This window comes from Carya illinoinensis, chromosome 2 (assembly GCF_018687715.1).
Source record: "Carya illinoinensis cultivar Pawnee chromosome 2, C.illinoinensisPawnee_v1, whole genome shotgun sequence".
NCBI lineage: Eukaryota > Viridiplantae > Streptophyta > Magnoliopsida > Fagales > Juglandaceae > Carya > Carya illinoinensis.
In genome coordinates, this window is record NC_056753.1 from 906,592 (window position 1) to 926,662 (window position 20,071).

General features: G+C 34.4%; 1 non-coding gene across 1 annotated transcript; it reads left to right on the forward strand.

Moving 5' to 3' along the window:
- Positions 1 to 7,433: 7,433 nt before the first annotated feature.
- LOC122302020 lies at positions 7,434 to 7,541 on the forward strand. The gene has a single exon (XR_006240271.1). It is a non-coding gene; the product is annotated as a small nucleolar RNA R71 (small nucleolar RNA).
- The last annotated feature ends 12,530 nt before the right edge of the window (positions 7,542 to 20,071 follow it).

Genomic DNA, 20,071 nt, shown 5'->3' on the forward strand with positions numbered 1-20,071 from the left:
GAGAAAATCCAATGACAACAATATACTCAAGGAACGATATTGCAGCAAAAAACTAAATCAATATAGATAAATAATTGATCCAAACATAATAAAAAAACTAATACATTCAATAGAAAAAGTATGACTGAATCCATAAACAGAATAAATTCTATGATTATTCGGAGAAGAAAACATCAACGATGAATTAAGAATGATAAAATAAAAGAGTTTTAACAATTAAAGATCAAATACATGAATTAAAAATAAATTAGAAATACCATCTAATGTGCAAGTTCATCCCTAACCCTACTTGAGAATTTAGTTACCCAAAAATATAATGGACAACAAAAATCTCCAGAGAAAACTGAAGCGAACGGTGGCCATGGAAGTGATTTTCTCCTCTCTTTAGATCTGCCTCTTGTGCCTCTTACTCCCCTCCATTTTGTGCTAATGATATGTTTATATAGGGTAAGAAAGAAACCCTAATGTTCTCTTGATTTCCGCATAAAAAAATCGCCTAAATTTTAGGACTTATCTTGGCAGCCACGTACACCCTCCAGGAGTTCGAATTTGGAAATTCTTATTAGAGACAAAGTTATAGCCCTTTAAGATATCTTTCTAATGTATCAAGAATTGCATCAATCCAATATGTGAGTAAAAGGATACAGTCAAAAGACTAAAAGTATGTCCAGACTGTCCCTAGCGAATTTCGGACTTGGACTTCTTGTGGTCTCATTTTGTGATCTTTTTCTTTTTCTTTTCTTCCAAATTGCTTTCAAACCCCATGAATGTCCTCCTTTGAATTTGACTGGGCTTGACTTGCTCTTTTATAAACTCTGAAATTAGACATAAAAATAAGCTGCTTAGTAGTATCCCAACGTAAATAGAAATTCAATTTAAGAATACACATTAATTCCTATAATTTCTAACCACATTTTAGCATTTTAGTCCAATAATAGGGTATATAGAGTGCACTTTCGCACACTCATCATACCCCCCAACTTACTCATTGCTAGTCCCTAGCAATTTTCATGTCAAAACAATGAAAAAGACCAAAGAAAATCACATATAAAGGCCATCAAGTTACACTTTCCAGATTCACATATCAAAACAATCTAAGGAATCCAATAACCCATCAAGATCAATCCACCTATAGCAATCCACAGAGTGTGTGTGTGTTCTCCAAGCCATAACCATTGTACCATTAACCTTGACACATGCAACATCAAGAACATCTCAAGCAAAAGGTTCAACTCCATAACTCACGGGTATAATAGTGTTTCGTATAAGGGCTCTCTCTATGGAGTTGACAATGGGTGTATACACACTCTCATGGAAAATTAGGCAATTATGTATAAGCAACAAGCAAACATTGATCTTATGATAGGAACACTAACAAATGAGACTTCCATCAATCTTTCCAACAGCTTACTTAGGATCAGAATGGTCAACACAAAAGGTTGTAATGTGGCTTGGTTTTAGAGTTATATGAAAAAAAAAAAAGATGAAAGGGATTCAAAAACTTCCAAGTACATACAAAGGGAATTTTATTAAATATCTCAATAGACCACACTTATCACTTGATTATACTCTCCAACTTTTCAAATCATCAAATAATAATGTTTTTCCTTCTCCTTCCTCTTTTTTTTTTTTTTTTAACAATTTGATGGACAAACACATGCCACTTTTGTATTCTTTCCATCTCTACCAACTTTTTTTTTTTTTTTTGGAGCTCACTCAATTGAACACTTTGCAACTTGTACTCTTCTCTTTTTTTCCGTCATCTTCTTCTTCTTCTTCTTTTTAATTGAAAATGATAAAATTAAAGAAAGAAAATACAAATTCCACACCTAGTATACACTTGGAAGTAAAAAGGGTAAGAAAATCTGTGTATAGGTTATATTCCAATGTGGAGAGGCATGGATGATATGGGCATATAAAAAGAAAAAGCTACAAGTATTTTATTGGCTCAAAGTTGACTACTAGGGGTCTATGATGGAAAGGATAGCTTGAAAGGCTCAAACATTAATCCTAAGTTGACCTTTGTCATATCCCAAGTATATCCACCATTGTACCGCAAATCATGTAATGATATTCTAAAAAAAAATGCCCAATTCAACAGATCAATGAACGCTTATCACAATTTACTGTATTTGTGTGCTCTCAATCCTCTTCAAACTCAAATGAATACTTAAGCAAAAGAGTTCTCTAGCTACATGTATCAAACCACCATCTTACCACAAAACTTGGATAAGTGCATTAAGGGTTCTGTGAATGCTTCAGTAAAAATGATTATGGTGGGTTTGATGAATTCACGAAGATGGCTATGAATGAGAATGAGTACACATGTGAAAATGATGCACGTGTGATGCAAATTAAAAAAAAAATTGACACATGAAAATATGCCACAGAGTTCCAACAAGCATTTTAAATACTGAATTTGCACCATCACCCCCAACTTAAATGAAACATTGTCCTCAATGTTTAAGAATCAAAATTGAATGGGGAGTAACTGAAAATGGTAGAATACACCTGATGAGTGACGTGGGTAGCTCACTAAACACCAACTATGGTAATTTGAAATGATGAAATGAAACTATCCTGTAATCAAAAACAAAGAAAACAACAACAAACAAAAAGGAAAAGAAAGAAAATAAGAAAAAACAAAAACAAAAAAAAGCAAAACAAAATAAATAAAAAAACACATACCTTGGTGGTGTGGTCAAGATTGATAGACTGGATCCACAAGTGGAATGTCTTCCACTTCCGGAACTTGCCTATCAATTAATATTTTAAGGCGTTGACCATTTACTTTAAAGATCCTTAGAATCTTCTATTTCTATCGCCCCATTTACAAAAACACTCCTTGCTAAAAAAGGGTCAGTCTACCTAGACCGAAGTTTTCTTGGGTGCTTATGGAGTCTAGAATCATATAAAAACACTCGATTATTAAGCTTAAACGTTTTTCTCAAAATATTTTTATCATGAAACGCTTTCATTTTAGCCTTATAGATTCTAGAGCTCTCATAAGCATCATTTCTCAACTCCTCTAACTCGGTCAACTGAAATTTTCTAAGCTTACCTGCTTCTCCCATATCAAAATTAAAATGCTTGATGGCCCAATAAGCTCGATGCTCGAGCTCCACAGATAAGTGGCAAGGCTTCCCAAAAACAAGCCTATAAGGTGACATACCTAAAGGAGTTTTGAAAGTTGTACGAGAAGCCCAAAGCGCATCAACTAGTCTTAAAAACCAATCTTTGCAATCTGGATTGACCGTTTTTTCTAAAATTTGCTTAATTTCCCTGTTTGCAAGTTCTACCTGTCCACTTGTCTGGGGGTGGTAGGCAGTAGAAATCTTATGTACCACCCCATATTTTTTCATCAAAGCCTCAAAAGAACGGTTGCAAAAATGTGTACCCCGATCACTAATGATAGCACGTGGTGTACCAAATCGAGATAACACATTCTCTTTGAGAAATTTGATTACCGTCCTATTATCATTGCTCCTGCAAGCTGCTGCCTCTACCCATTTTGACACATAATCTACTGTCACAAAAATATATTGATATCCAAAAGAAGGAGGAAATGGTCCCATAAAATCAATGCCCCAACAATCAAAAATTTCAATCACTAAAATTGGGTTTAAGGGCAACATATTACGACGGGATATAACTCCTAACTTTTGACACTTTTCACATGAGTGACAATAGATGTTTGCATCCTTAAATATGGTGGGCCAATAAAATCCACATTGCAGAATTTTTGCAGCGGTTTTCTTCATTGAAAAGTGGCCCCCACAAGCTTGAGAGTGACAAAATTCCAAGACGCTAGCAATCTCTTCATCAAGGATGCAACGCCTTAAAATTTGGTCAGGGCAGTATTTGAAAAGAAAAGGATCATCCTAATAGAAATTACGTACCTCAGTTATGAACTTCCTCTTATCCTGAGCGCTCCAATCCACCGGTATCTCACCTGCAGCCAAATAATTCACAATATGAGCAAACTATGGTAGAGAAGTAATAGATAGTAAATGCTCATCGGGAAAATCATCCCTAATTGGCAGGTGGTCAGAGGTGTCCTCAAATGTAAGCCTCGAGAGATGGTCAGCCACTACGTTCTCCACTCCTTTCTTGTCTTTGATAGTGATGTCAAATTCCTGTAAAAGTAAAATCCATCGTATTAATCGTGCCTTAGCATCCTTCTTTGTAAGAAGGTACTTAAGGGCTGCATGATCCGTAAAAATAATAATAGGAGAACCAATCACGTAAGCACGAAACTTATCCAAAGCAAACACTACAGCTAGCAACTCTTTTTCAGTGGTGGAGTAATTCATCTGAGCTCTATTTAGAGTTCTATTAGCATAGTAAATGACAAAAGGCTTTCCCTCCCTTCGCTGTCCAAGTACATCACCTACAGCAAAATCACTTGCATCACACATAATCTCAAAAGGTAAAGTCCAATCAGGTGGCTGCATTATGGGTGCTGAGGTAAGCTTGCCAATTAGCGTTTTAAAGGCCTCTTGACAATCTTGTGTCCACTCAAATGGGGCATCTTTAGTTAGGAGGTCACATAGTGGTCTAGATATGGTGGAAAAATTCTGTATGAACCTCCTATAAAAGCCCGCATGACCAAGAAAGGATCTCACGTCCTTTACTGTCCTAGGTGTAGGCAACTTATAGATTAATTCAATCTTAGATTGATCTACCTCTATCCCCCTAGAAGAAATAATATGCCCTAACACAATACCTGAAAGTATCATAAAGTGGCATTTTTTCCAATTTAAAACCAATTCCTTCTCCTCACAGCGAGTCAACACCTTCTCTAAATTCAATAAGCATGCATCAAAAGTAGATCCAAAAACAGTCAAGTCATCCATAAAAACTTCCATGCAATTTTCAACCATGTCACTAAAAATGCTCATCATGCAACGTTGAAAAGTAGCAGGTGCATTACACAATCCAAATGGCATTCTACGAAAAGCATAAGTATCGAAAGGACAAGTGAAAATGGTTTTATCCTGGTCTTCTAATGCAATTTCAATTTGATAATAACCAGAATAACCATCCAAGAAATAATAGAAAGGATGACCAGCCACACGCTCAAGAATTTGATCAATAAAAGGGAGAGGAAAATGGTCTTTTCGGGTGGCAGCATTCAATTTTCTATAATCAATGCACATCCGCCACCTAGTCACAAGTTTTATAGGGACTAGCTCTCCCAGGTCATTCTTCACCACAGTAACATCTGACTTCTTAGGAACAACCTGTGTAAGACTTACCCATTTACTATCAGTAATAGGATATATGATTCCTGCATCTAATAGTTTCAACACTTCATTTTTCACCACTTCTTTCATAGTAGGATTAAGCCTACGCTGGGGTCTCTACGAGGGCTAGTTCCTTCCTCCAAATTAATTTTATGATAACAGACCAGGGGACTAACACCTTTTATATCAGCAATGCTCCAACCTAAGGCTGACTTATGCTCACTTAGGATCCGAATTAATTTCTCACCTTGAGACTCAGACAATTCAGATGAGATAATAACAGGAAAAATATTACCCGGACTAAGGAAAACATGCTTTAAACCCTTAGGCAGAGGTTTCAGTTCAACTTTGGGTGCTTCCACACTTGAAGGATTTTGCTTTTCCTCTCTCTCAGGCAACTCCTCAAACTTCGGTTGCCAGGCCCGACTGCCATAATCCTGAGTTCTATCAAAGATAGCACAAATATCAACTACATCAGATGGATTACTGATAGAATCAAACTCAGAATTAACAAGAAAATACTCAAGGGGGTCAAAATCATGAGCTATAGAAACTCCATTTTCTATGAGTGAGTCAATCATGTATGTCTGGTGGCTCTCGTCATCATCTTCTGGCTGTCTTGCAATATGGAAAATATTCACCTCGAGAGTCATGTTTTCAAAAAAAAGCTTCATGAGCCCATTCCTGCAATTAATAAGAGCATTAGCAGTGGCAAGAAAAGGCCTACCTAAAATCACAGGAATTTTAGAAGTAGTATCAACAACAGAGCTAGTGTCAAGGATTAGGAAATCAACAGGATAATAAAATTTATCAATTTGAATTAGAACATCCTCTACCACACCCCGGGGTACTTTGACTGAACAGTCAACCAATTGTAATACCACAGTGGTTGGTTTGATTTCTCCCAACCCCAACTGCAAATAAATAGAATATGGCATTAGATTCACGCTAGCTCCTAAATCTAGCAAAGTTTGCCTAAACTCATGATTTCCAATGCTGCATGCAATGGTTGGACAACCAGGATCCTTGTACTTGGGAAGAATCCGCTACTCAATTAGAGCACTAACTTGCTCTGTTAGAAATGTTGTCTTCTTAACATGGTGCTTCCTCTTGACTGTACACAAATCTTTAAGAACTTTTGCGTAAGTAGGAACTTGTTTAATAATATGCAAAAGAGGGAGGTTAATCTTACCTGCTTGAGATTCTCCAAGATTTCATTGTTAGGATCCAAAGTTCGCTTATTCAGTTTTAAAGCTTGAGGAAATGATACCTTAACTGGGCTCTTTATTACCTCGCTTCTTTGGGCAGCTCGGCACCACTATTGCTTTGATCCTCTTCCACATCCTCTGATTTGTTCGTTGTTGGGATGTGTAATGACTTACCACTTCGTGTTACAATGGCATTCGCATCCTTCAAATTCTCTTGTGCCATGTGTTGACCATGGGGTACGGATTGAGCTTGAGAAGGAAACTTACCTCGCTCATTCATACTCAAGGAGCTCATCAATTTGGACACTTGACTTTTTATCTCCTTATTTTCTTGAACAACCTGCGTAATTAAAGATTCAAACTTTTGGTTAGTCTTACCTTGTGCCTCAATAAAAGCACGTAAAGTATCTTCTAAGGAGCTCCTAGAAGATGAAGGTGCATGATATGGTGTAGGATATGATCTAGGGGGTTGTGCAGGCGGCTGGTTTTCAGACTTCCAACTAAAATTGGGGTGATTACGCCACCCCGGATTATAGGTGTCAGAGAAATGTGTAAAAGGCTTCTACTACATACCTAAGGCATTGTGGGACACTCTTAGGCAAGGTGATCTACCCCACCACACACAAAACATGGTCCAAAAGACTCTGCATGATTAGCCACGTGTGTTGGCTTTAAGTCCTTAGTCTTCAACGCCTCTAGCTCTTTGGTGAGCATCTCAACCTTAGCTTTTAGCTTATCTTCTTCCTTGAGATGGTAAATTCCACCACCATTTAGGTTTCCTGCAGGTCGTGACCTATTTGTGCTCTCAGTAGCACTAGGTCCAGTCCAAGTGTGAGCTTTTTCAGCAAGCTCATTGAGGTATTCTATGGCCTCATCAGGATCTTTCTGTAAGAACTCACCATTACACATCATCTCTACAAATTGACGCTCTCTAGGTGTAAGTCCCTCATAAAAATAGCTCATTAAGTGCCAATTCTCATACCCATGGTGAGGACACATACTCAATAGCTCCTTAAATCTCTCCCAAGACTGATACAAAGTCTCACTGTCCTTTTGTACAAAGATGGAGATTTGCCTTTTTAAAGCATTGGTCTTATATTGGGAAAAGTATTTATTAAAGAAGACCTGAGTCATCTCATTCCATGATCCAATAGATCGTGGTCTCAATGAGTATAGCCAACTTTTAGCTCTATCCTTCAAAGAGAAAGGAAAGAACTTAAGTCTCACAATGTCATCAGTTGCATTTTGACTATGAAAAGTCGCAACTACTTCCTCAAACTCCCTAATGTGCACATATAGATTTTCATTTTCCAAGTCATGAAAAGTAGGGAGTAACTGTATCATCCCTGTTTTAAAATCCAATTGGCGAATATTAGCTGGAAACATGATGCATGATGGTGTGGCTGTGCGTGTAGGGTGGAGGTAATCCTGAAGGGTCCTAGTGGGTTGATCTTCGTGTTCACTCATTTTCTCAGAATTAGAAGAATTATCAAACAAATGATCAGAAAAATTAAATTCGGACTCTGACACAGGTCTACAAGCAAACCGACCCAAGGCATCTCTATACCTGTGCATGCAAGGTAGAGAAAACGCAACACTAAAAAAAACTATAAAAAGAAAAAGAAAATAAAAAAAAGATGCAGCAAGCTAAAATAGGGAACGAAGTTACCGCCTTTACAAACTGTTGAAAAGAAAAATTATCTCACAATTCTTTTACCGTCTCCCCGGCAATGACGCCAAAATTTGATTACGCCCAAAGAATAACGTGGTAGTTGTAGCACAGCTTTGGGTGTCGATTCCACAGAGAGACAAATTAAAAGAATAGCAAGAGGAACAAAGACTCTAAAGAAAAATATTAAATAAGTAATAGAGAACAAAGATTAATTTTAAATGTAAATTAAAGTGAAACAATGTGATTAACGGAAAAAGTACTCAAATTTGACGAACAGTAGAGCGTCGTGAATCCCTTGCACAAATCTGGTATTATAATTATTCTTAATTCATTGGATAACTCAATTAGGAACTCAATTCTCGAAATTCTCAATCGGAAGGTATAGATTTATAAACCAGACTTAAATCAAATGTAACCCTTTGAAAAAACATTCACCACTTTTAAAAAAACGTAAATTACTACCCCTATTAAGAAAATCCAATGATGACAATATACTCAAGGAGCGATATTGCAGCAAAAAACTAAATCAATATAGATAAATAATTGATCCAAACATAATCAAAGAACTAATTCATTCAATAGAAAAAGCATGACTGAATCCATAAACAGAATAAATTCTATGATTATTCGAAAAAAAAAAAAAATCAACGATGAATTGAGAATGATAAAACAAAAGAGTTTTAGCAATTGAAGATCAAATACATGGATTAAAAATAAATTAGAAATATCATCTAATGTGCAAGTTCATCCCTAACCCTACTTGAGAATTTAGTTACCGATAAATATAATGGACAACAAAAATCTCAAGAGAAAACTGAAGCGAACGGTAGCCATGGAAGTGATTTTTTCTTCTCTTCAGATCTGCCTCTTGTGCCTCTTACTCCCCTCCATTTCGTGCTAATGATATGTTTATATAGGGTAAGAAAGAAACCCTAATGTCCTCTTGATTTCCGCATAAAAAAATCGCTTAAATTTTAGGACTTATCTTGGCAGCCACGTACACCCTTCAGGAGTTTGAATTTGGAAATTCTTATTAGAGACAAAGTTATAGCCCTTTAAGATATCTTTCTAATTCATTAAGAATTGCATCAATCCGATATGTGAGTAAAAAGATATATTCAAAAGACTAAAAGTATGTCCAGACTGTCCCTAGTGAATTTCAGACTTGGATTTCTTGTGGTCTCATTTTGTGAATTTTATTCTTTTTCTTTTCTTCCAAATTGCTCTCAAACCCCATGAATGTCCTCCTTTGAATTTGACCGGGCTTGACTTGCTCTTTTGTAAACTCTGAAATTAGACATAAAAAAAAACTGTTTAGGAGTATCTCAACGTAAATAGAAATTCAATTTAAGAATACACATTAATCCCTATGATTTCTATCCACATTTTAGCATTTTAGTCTAATAATAGGGTATATAGAGTGCACTTTCGCACACTCATTAGCATGCATATGTGAAAGATGACAATCAATCATCTTTAATATTTTAAAAATTTTCAAACAAAATCATCTACTTTTTATATAAGTCAAAAAGAGCATCAATCATTTTTGAAAATATTCAAATACAATATGCACTTGTGAAAGATGACAATCAATCATCTTTAATATTTTTAAAATTCAAACCTTTAATCATGTCATGCACATGTGAAAGGTGACAATCAATCATCTTTCAAAATTTTTAAATTTAATTTTTAAAATATTCATGCATTAAATTTATTCATACACATGTAAAAAATGTATTTTAATATTTTATAATAAAATATTAATTTTGAATTTTAATCCTAATTTCAAATTTTTAAGAGATTTACAACATTACTCTATGATCTTTAATGTGAATTTATTCCCTTCTTGCTTATACTTGGTTCCTTGATGTGCTTGACTACATTGTGTAGACAACTTGAGTTTGAGACTCATTTATTCTTTAAATTCATTTGTTATCATCAAAATCAATGTGCAGATATATAATTGCATGAAATTTGAAACCTTAGGTTTAACAATAGTGACTCCAACGCAATCGTGGAAACAAGCATGGCCAACAAGTCTCATGTAATCCTTACAAGTATAGAATAGTTAGGCTCATTAATTTTTTACCAAATCAACAGGTCAAAAGTTGAGTTGAGTGCCTCATAGCCGTCTAATAAATATCAGTCCACCAATGTTTTGGCAACTGTAGATTCAGTGGCAAAAGATGCTTGATACCACTCATAAAATCATTTTTTTCCATTATTGTCTTTACCATCTTTTATTGTTGTAGATGTCGGAGGGGGCTCACATTCTCAGCTAGTTGAGGTAGAATTGAACATAACATTATACCCTACATACAAGTCTGCTAATAATTGTCTCAACTCGACTCTAACTCTTCAACACAAGTTTCATCGTGAATTTTCTTTAGGTGAAAAGTAAGAAACCCTAACTTACTATGTGGATTAAATATAACTGCAATCAATATCAACAAATTCATCCCAATGCTTATCATATTTTATTATCACGTTTATAGTCATGTTCATCAAACAACTACTATTATTCTCACTCGGCCTAACCAACTTTTTCTAGAGCATACAAATTTTCAAAAAACTGGTGTTGGCCATAATATATAAAGACCTAGAAAATCTTATAGTAGTATTATAAAATATTTTTAAAAAGTTTACAAAAACCCATACCATCTCCCATTCCTTTGCTTTAAGAGGCTCCATGTGTCCATCATTAAAGTAAGAGAGGAAATTGTGGTCCTCAATTTCCATCCACCTAAAAGCTTTAACAAAGTTTTTAGCCGCTTCTAACATTAAGTAACTTAAATTCCATCGAGTTTGTACATCAAGAGATAGAATTTTCTTACAATCAATTTTCTTTCTCTGCACATCTCTTAAATTTGCCTAATTTTATAGGAAAGCGCATATATCTAACCACATTCTTAACCATTATGACGGTGTCATTACACTTATTCACAACAAGGTTCAAAATATAAGCACAACATCTCATGTGTATATACTTTCCCTCAACACATTTATCATAAAAAACTATCACCAATATGAAATTACAGTATCATTTGATATAGCATTATCAACAATAATAGTAAATATCTTATCAATGTCCCAATAAAGGAGGTACAATTCAATATATCTTCTAATAGTGTCCCCTCGATGATTATGCATTAAAAAAATTAATAATTTTATTTTTTTTTTGCAATTTCCAATTTCTATCAATAAAATGTGCAGTTAGATACATATAATTAAGATTTTGTAATGATTTTCATGTATCGGTAGTCAATGAAATCTTCATGACCCATCTTTAAACAATTTTTTAGCTTCCATTTTTCATTGCAAATAATTTTATATAATATTTTGCAACCATGACACGACATGATACTTTAAATTGAAATTTAAGCAACCAACACATCTTCCTAAATCTTTACTTTTCAATAATTTTAAATGGCAATTCATTGATAATTATCATCCCTACAATCAATAACTTCATAGTTTCTTCACTATACTTGTGGGTTACAAGATCTTTTACTGTACTACCATCACTCTCTCCAACCCCCTCCTTGGTTATTGCCTCACCCACCAATATTTTTTAGTATCAATCCAAACGCTCACGTTTACGAAGATTTTTAGGACATGAAAACAGATTGTACATCTTGGCACAATAATTGCACTTAGCCTTAGGATCACCTAAGGGACATCTCTTCACCTTTGTAAAATGGCCTCAAACAATCGACGGATCCTTCCCCTTCTGTTTCTTAGGCAGTAAACAATTACTATTGTTTGGGGCACTAGGGTATCTTGGTGTTTGCACTATTTGGATCTCTTTCAAATTAATGGTTTGTTCATTCAAATCAAGATCAAATGGAGTTGACAAAGACTCCATCTAATATGTGAAAATTTAAATACACAATTAATTACAAAACATAAAAAGTTAAAACAAACAAATAACAAATATCAACACAATTACATAGTAGCTAGCTTGCAATATGAAAAATATCACAAGTTTAAGACTCTAATCTAGACTTTAGCTCACTCATCAACCTCACAATTTATTCCAAAATAATACTACAACACAATTTATGCAAATAAATAAATAAATAAATCATCACCCAATATTAATAATTTGATCTAATACTCACAATGGGAATTAGGTCTCGGATCACTGTTTAAGGTCCCAAAAATTTGATCCAAAATTTTTAAATCCTTGTACATACACAATAAAAAATTTAGACAATAAATAATATGAAAAATAATTACCAACAATGAAAAAAAGTGAACAGTGAACACATCAAATCCAATACATTAAAATGCAAAAAAATGCCACTGGCGTGCAGTATGGCCGCATGAGAATAAAAACCAACCTCATAAGAGCAAGAGCCACCAGCATGCGGTGAAGATTGCTTGAGATTTATTGAAACTTGAGTCATGGAGAGATGAGACAAGCTTGGGAGAGTAGACTCAGGAGAGGATAGAAGACATGCATCAGTGTAGGGTTAGTTTGTATTGATAACGATGGTTTCCTCGATTTTTGTATAGCCGTATTAGGAACCTCCTTAAAACTTAACCCATAGCAAAGATGTTCTATCAAAAGGTTACTGAGGCATATATGCAAGAAAGAAGAAAGAATGGTCTTTGCTATTTTTGTGAGGACAAGTGGCATGAAGAGCATAAGTGTCTTAAGCCAAGGTTGTACTTATTGGAAGGTATGGAGTTGTTTGATGGTAGTGGCAATGAATCTAGCTGAGAATATGAACATGTGACAAAATGTGTAGAGGAAGAAGTTGAGGAGTGTGGACAGATTGCCTCAATTTTACTTCAAGCTATTGTAGGCATTCCAATTTCTAAAATAATGAGGGTAGTTGGACAGCTGAGGAAGAAATTAGTAGTTATCTTGGTAGATACTAATTTTTATTGGCCTAACTTGAATACTAAAGTTAAAAAGTTTATTTAATAATATAAAGTGTGTCAGAGGAACAAGGTAGAGAATGTACATCTGATTGGTTTGTTACAACCTTTACCAACTCCACAACATATATGAACAAATATTTCAATAAATTTTGTAAAAGGCCTACATATTTCAAAGGGGATATTATGTAATTATGGTGGTGGTGATGGATAGATTATCAAAATATGCTAATTTTGATGGCCCTAAAACACCTATATACAATAGCCAAGGGAGCCTATCTCTTTATGGATAATGCTTTTAAATTGCATGGCATGCCTAAGAACATTGTTTCATATATAGAGCCCACATTTACTAGCTCCTGTTGAAGAAAGTTATTCAAGTTACAATGATTGAATTTATCTTATTCTCTTGCTTGTCACTCTTACAGTGGCAGACAGATTGAGGTTGTTAACAAATGTCTAGAGCATTTTTTGAAATGTTTTATAGGAGATAAACCACAACTTTAGTTTGATTGGTTGACCTTGGTTGAATGTTGGTATAACACCACTTTTCACTTCTCCACCAAGCTTACATCTTACGAAGTTGTCTATGGTATACCTCCTATCAAGCTACATACTAGAGTTGACACCTAATCATACAAGTGATGAATTGTTGAAAATAAGGAACCAAATTATGGCTACCTTGAAGACTAATTTGTTGCCTTCCTAAGAGAGGATGAAGTTATAATATAATAGACATTAATTGGGTTTATCTCGGACTTCAGCCTTATAGACAACATTCTTTAGCAGCTAGGTGAAATTTGAAACTTTCAACAAAGTTCTTTGGCCCATTACACATCACACAGGGTTGGTAAGGTAACTTACAAACTTAGTCGTCTTTCACGTACTCTACTTTATTATGTGTTCCACATTTCATGTTGAGGAAGCTAAGCCAACATGTCTCACTTCTCTATATACTTACACTATTTGAGTTGCAAGGAGAATTAATGCATGAGTTTAAGCAAATCCTCTAGCATCAAAGTAGGGAAGTAAACGACAGAGCCATGGTTGAGTTGTTAGTGTAGTGGAAATGTGTTGGTGTGGAGGATGCTACTTGGAAGCCCTATTGGCAGCTTCGTCAGAGATTTTCTCACTTTGTGGGCAATGTGCTTTGAATGGGAAGGGTACGTTATGGTTTGAGAACGGAGCTAAAGAGGGTGAGAATAAACAGTATAACAACGAGAATGAGAGAAAAAAATAAGGAAATGATAGTTAAATATATTAAACTTCGTAGTGTACAATGTTTTTTTTTTTTATTAGTAAGAACGATGTTGATTAGTATATGTTAATTCTGTAATAAGTGGAGAGGCATTGTTCTAATATGTTGCTTTTTGTAAGAATCAGATACTATGTCGTATAGCATAAGGAACGAGTCTATTATAAATGGAAAGGAAAAAGCTAGGGACATCTTCTCTCGAATTGCATTCAATTTGTTCTCTTTGTCTCAATCTCTAATTCTTGATTCTTAGACTTTGTTTGGATGCTAAGAGTAATTCAGATCATCTGTAAATAATAGTAAAATAGTTTATGAATAGTAATTAATAATTTGATCAACTATGTTCCTTAGGGACTGACTATCTCAAATTTAGTTACTTGAAGGGCCTATTACAAATTCAAAAGATGTGCGGTCTATGTTTGCTATTTTCAATTTTAGTCCATTTGTTGGTACACCATAAATCGGGAGTTTTTTTTTTCCCCTTATGCAAATGGAACTGTAAAGTGTATAATTTTTTTTTTCATTTTTCCTATCTCAGTACGCCTTTCCTCTATCATTTTTCCTCTTAGGTTCATATATTTTCATACACTTACTGCTCCACATTTTAGACAAGTTGATTTACTTATACATAGCAAAGTATACATGTTTAGTATTAGACTATGGTGATCTACAGTGTGATGGCCACACGCCTCTCTTTCTTTCGAAACCCTAGGCAGACCCTCTTGTCTTGTTCCTATGTAATTGAAATGGAATAGAATTCCATTTGGATTCTTTTTTTAGTCTATCATTTGTTAATCTGCTGACACCATATCCTAATTGCAAGACACCTATAAAAAAATTAAAAATATCCTAATTGCAAGATTTATTTCTATAGGTGCTCAACTATCACAGTTTCATAATGATTACAAGGCCTTAGTAACTAGTTTTATTTTATATGCTTGTTGGCCATGGGCCATTTATGTTTATATATTTAATTTTCATTACATGTTTGGGTCCTTGTTATTTAATTAGATATTATTTATAGTAGGTTGGGCTTGGGCGCTTTAGAGTAATTCTCATTTCAATTGTTTTAATGAGTTTTTAGTCTAGACTTGACTCACTCAAAAATGAGTAGCACTAATGCTATCCCAAGTGCAGGAGGATATCGTGTAATAATTAGGAATAAATTCCTAGATCGTCTCCTCAGGGAAAGTTGCTTAAAATTAAACTCGTTGAAAAAATGTGAAAAAACTTCACAAAGAGAAAATAAAATGATGGTATGTGCAATGGATGGAAAAGGGTACTAGTCATGGACTAGATTCATGTCTTTTGATTTTGATTGTCGGATTGAAATGTAAAAGACTAATAAATTAAACTCAGAAATTAATAAAACTAAATTAAGAATTAAACTAAATTAGAAAGTAATTGACAAAACATGAACTGAAAATTGAAAATGCCCAAAACTAAGATTCTAGAATCCATCTTTGTAATTAAATCACGAATTCTCAAAATAACACATAACAATTGTAATCACTATTAAATGAAAACTTAAAGAACTAAGAAAAATAAATAACACGAAATAAGTAAACAGAAACTCAAAAGTATTCTATAAACTTTAAACTGAAGTTAAATAAAATAGGGAACGAAAAGTCTAAACGAAAACTTCCTTTCACTATTCAATTAAAATTCAAAAGCAAAAAGGAACAATTTCTCACGTATCACTCTTGAAAATTAATCTCTAAACCTTTAATAAAAACTTTAGAACAATTCCTCTACTCTCCACGTATGATGTTTCAGAAAAATCAAAAACAAAAACAAAAACTTAAAACCAAACCTTTCTTGCAATAAATTAAGGTAACACAATTAATTAGAACTTCTAAAACAATTTCTTTTTGTTGCATGAAACAAACTAGCATACTTGATTAAAACTTCTAAAACAATTTCTTTTTGTTGCATGAAACAAAATAGCACACTTGATTAAAATTAAGGTATTACACTTAATGAAATAAAATTCTAGAACAAATCTTAATACACTTAATAAAAATGCTAAAACAACAAAGTATTGAAACTAAAAGGAGAAACAAAATTTTGAACACAAGAAAGAGCTAATTCTTTCAAGTACATAACAAAGAAATAACATAAGCAGAAAATTGTGTGTGTTGAGTTGTCTTTGTCTAAGTTTGAGTTGTGGCTTGTAAGCTTCGGACTGCACCCATTTTATAGCCGAACATCTTGGCTAGTTGCATCTCCATTCAATTGGTTTCACACTTCAATCTTGCATTCACACTTTAATTCTGCTACCTTTTGCATTCACGCCTTAATTGGTTTCACACCTCAATCTTGCATTCAATCTTTAATTGCCGTGTCTTGCATTCCTCCTCTCTCATTTTATTCAATTGGTTTCTTAATTCAAACTAAACAACCAAGTCCAACACGGTTTCTTCATGCCTAACTTATTGAAAATTCATTCAATCTGTTTTTGTTTCAATTCTGCCGTCCAGCCACTTTCCCACCTACTGCTCCCCTTTCTCTCTTATTTACGTACACTAATCCCAGCCGACCTCAACTCCTCTCTATCCAGCACACAATTCTCTCTAAGCATGCACCCACCGACTTTTCACATCATAAGCAGCCGACTCTCCTTAATACTTTTCACAAATCAACAACCTCAGCTGACTACTTCCCTCCAAAACAAATCCCAACCAATTAAATTTCTCCAGCACTTTCTTTCACTCACCCTCTCTATGGTTCTCAGCACAAAACTCCAGCACGTCTCTTTCTATTTATCAACTCACCTTCCCTCTCTTACGTAATCTGCCCCTCAACCCCTACACCGATTGCTCCCCACCTCTTGTTTTATTTACGTCCAGCAATATACATATATATAGCTGCTTCTAGTCGGTCCTCCTCACCATAATTCATTCACACGTCTCTCTCTATTTTATTCACCAACTCCCTCTCTTTACTTTCCAGCAACTCTCCTATTAGACTTCTCACTCAAACCTCACTCAAGTCAAACACGGCAGTGCATTTCTTCCTTCATTTCGGTGGACAGCAGTTGGTGGACAGCAGCAGCCTTTGTCTTCCAATCCATCACATGTTCCTCACCTTAATTTAGATTTATTTGGTTGGACGTGGCCATCCTTTCAAAATCCATGCATACTCCCGCATCATAACATCTTCTCACACTCTTGATACAAGGATGTTTGGGTGGTAGATAGGGGCTGCTTACAAAGAGAGAATTTGTTCTATATTTTCACAACCAATTATGAGTAACTTTTGGAGTTGAACCAAACTACTTGCTATGGGCACTGAAGATACATGCTTTAAACTCCTGCATGCAAATAATATGCAATATTAATTTGATGCTTTTAATCAATTAAAATCACAACTTTGATTTATCCTTATTAACCATTTTTCTATTTAAAACCAATAATAATGTCATGATGAATTTAAAATACATTGATTTTAAATAGCTAAAATGTGTAATATTTTAGCTCAATCAAGGCCTATATGTGGGCCAACCTTGTTAAGATTTTATTATATGTAAAGAGCCAGGGCCTCTACGAAATTTTATGCAGAAACATAATCAAAATCCTTATTTTCTTTTTCTCTCATAATATTTTTCCTCTCTTTTCTCTGGAGGTACTCCCTTAGAAGTGAGTGCTTTCAATGTATTTTTCTTCAAGTATTTTGAGGTATGTTGTAAAGTGGTATTAGAGAGACGCTAATCTCTATGTTATCATAGAAAAAAATTTTGTATCCCTTAACAAACTCAGAGAGTCTGCAAAACAAATATAAGAAAATCTCAAAATTCTCCACTAGTGTGTAATTGATAGTAGGAAGTATTTTTAAACAAAAATTTATCTATCTAGAGCAACAACTTTGTGCGTTACAAGAAGACAAAGAATATATAGTGACAATGGAAAAAAAAGAGAAGTCAATCCCAATGAGATTCCTTTTTCCTTTGTTCTAAAAATCTCTTCTATTCTTTTATTTCCTTTATTTTGAATGATTATACCAAGTAATAATCCGACAATTTTTAAAAATGGAGGAGACCCAGCATTCAAGACCATTCTTGGTGCCAACAACAAAGATTGCAACGTCTTTGATTTCCTGTTCACCAGTTGGAAGTTTGACCCTGGTGGTGTTTATTTTCCTTGTCTCTAGTCATTATATCCTCAAACAATTTTCGGGCCCATGAGAAAGGTAATCATTCAGATTTATTTCCTTTCGTATACTTTCTTGAGAAATAAACACATATTTTCTAAACTTTTCATTTTTTTACCCATGAAGCGTACCAATCATTTTCTCACCTTAGTAGCCAATAATGTCCCTCTATGAATAAAAGCCCCTAAAACCTTCATTCCCTCACTATTGCCATGACTCGGTCTCAAATGTGTTTTTTCAAGTGTAGAAGTGTCAAGTTGTATCAAGGATAAGTCCAAGATCGTATTCTACATTGACAAAGGGTTATCATAGTATTTGTGACATTTTTGTTGTAAAAGATATATCGACTACGAGAGATGAAAATAAATGTGAATCTATGTTTTTAAAATTATTAAGTACCAAGAGATTTAAGGAAAATGTGTAGAAGTTGAATTAAACTTGTAAGAAGTAATAAAACAAACACTTGGGATGCAATTTTTGCCCATTTCTAATTTGAAGTTGGATGTACCTCTAATTTCATATTCTCTCAACCATTTTCTTATTTCAATAGATTATGATTGGTTAATTAAACTATAAGCACACTTTTCAGTATAATCAAGGTGCTTGACAGATTTTATAACAAGTGTAAAAGTAAAAGAAAGCCATCAAAATCTTGTTATAAGTTCAAGCATCAATCGTGTCTTTATATCTACGATTGATTAAGTTCAAGAATATAGAACTTTAATCCTTCCTATAGGCAAAATGAAATACAATCTATTAAGTTAATCATTTAAAATTCCATAACCTTGAAGAAAATCCAACCCAAAATAGTCATGAGTTACTTATTAAATTCCAAACTAAAAATCTAGCTTATCATTTTTAAATTAGCAAAATGCCAAAAAATGATGAACCCTAACATTTCAAGTTGCTGTAGGAAAATAAATGCAGAAGAAAAATTAAATGTCGAATAGCCAATGATCGAAACCCAAAGGTCTGGAAAAGAAAGCGTAAAGCAAGAAATGAAAACTAGCCAAAAAAGTAAACTAAGAACCGAAAAAGAAATAAAAAACTGGGAACGAAAAGGATAGAACTTAAAGCAAGAAATGAAAACTAGCCAAAGAACCCCCAAGGTCTGGAACCGAAAACGTCAAATAAAAGATTAGAAATAAAATCTAAAAATGAGAGAGAGAGAGAGAGAGAGAGAGAGAGAGAGAGAGAGAGAGAGAGAGAGAGAGAGAGTGCTTCTACTGACTCAAACCAAAAACTAAAAACAAGAAAAGAAAAAAAAAATAAAGATAGCATCCGACCAAGAGAAAAACTCTCTTTCTTTGCCGTCTGAACCAAGTGATTCCCAATAAAAAGTCCCCCAAATGCTCCCTGTAGCCAAGAATCGAATTTGCCCCTTGAGTCTGTGTGATTCCTCTGTTGGCTGTGCCTCTGCCGTGCTGATTTCCTCTGCGTGACCTGCTCCACGTCCAGCCCCTGCATCTTCCTCTACCACCAATTTATTTGTGCATAGTTGGATATTTCCAAAAATACCCATTTGTTATAATATTTCTCTATTCTCAAATGGAGTGTAGGCAGCTCATGTATTTTTTTATTAGTGTCCTGCAACATTTAAGTAAAATACAAAATGAGTAAAATTAAGGTATTAATTCTAATGTGAAGTAACTAT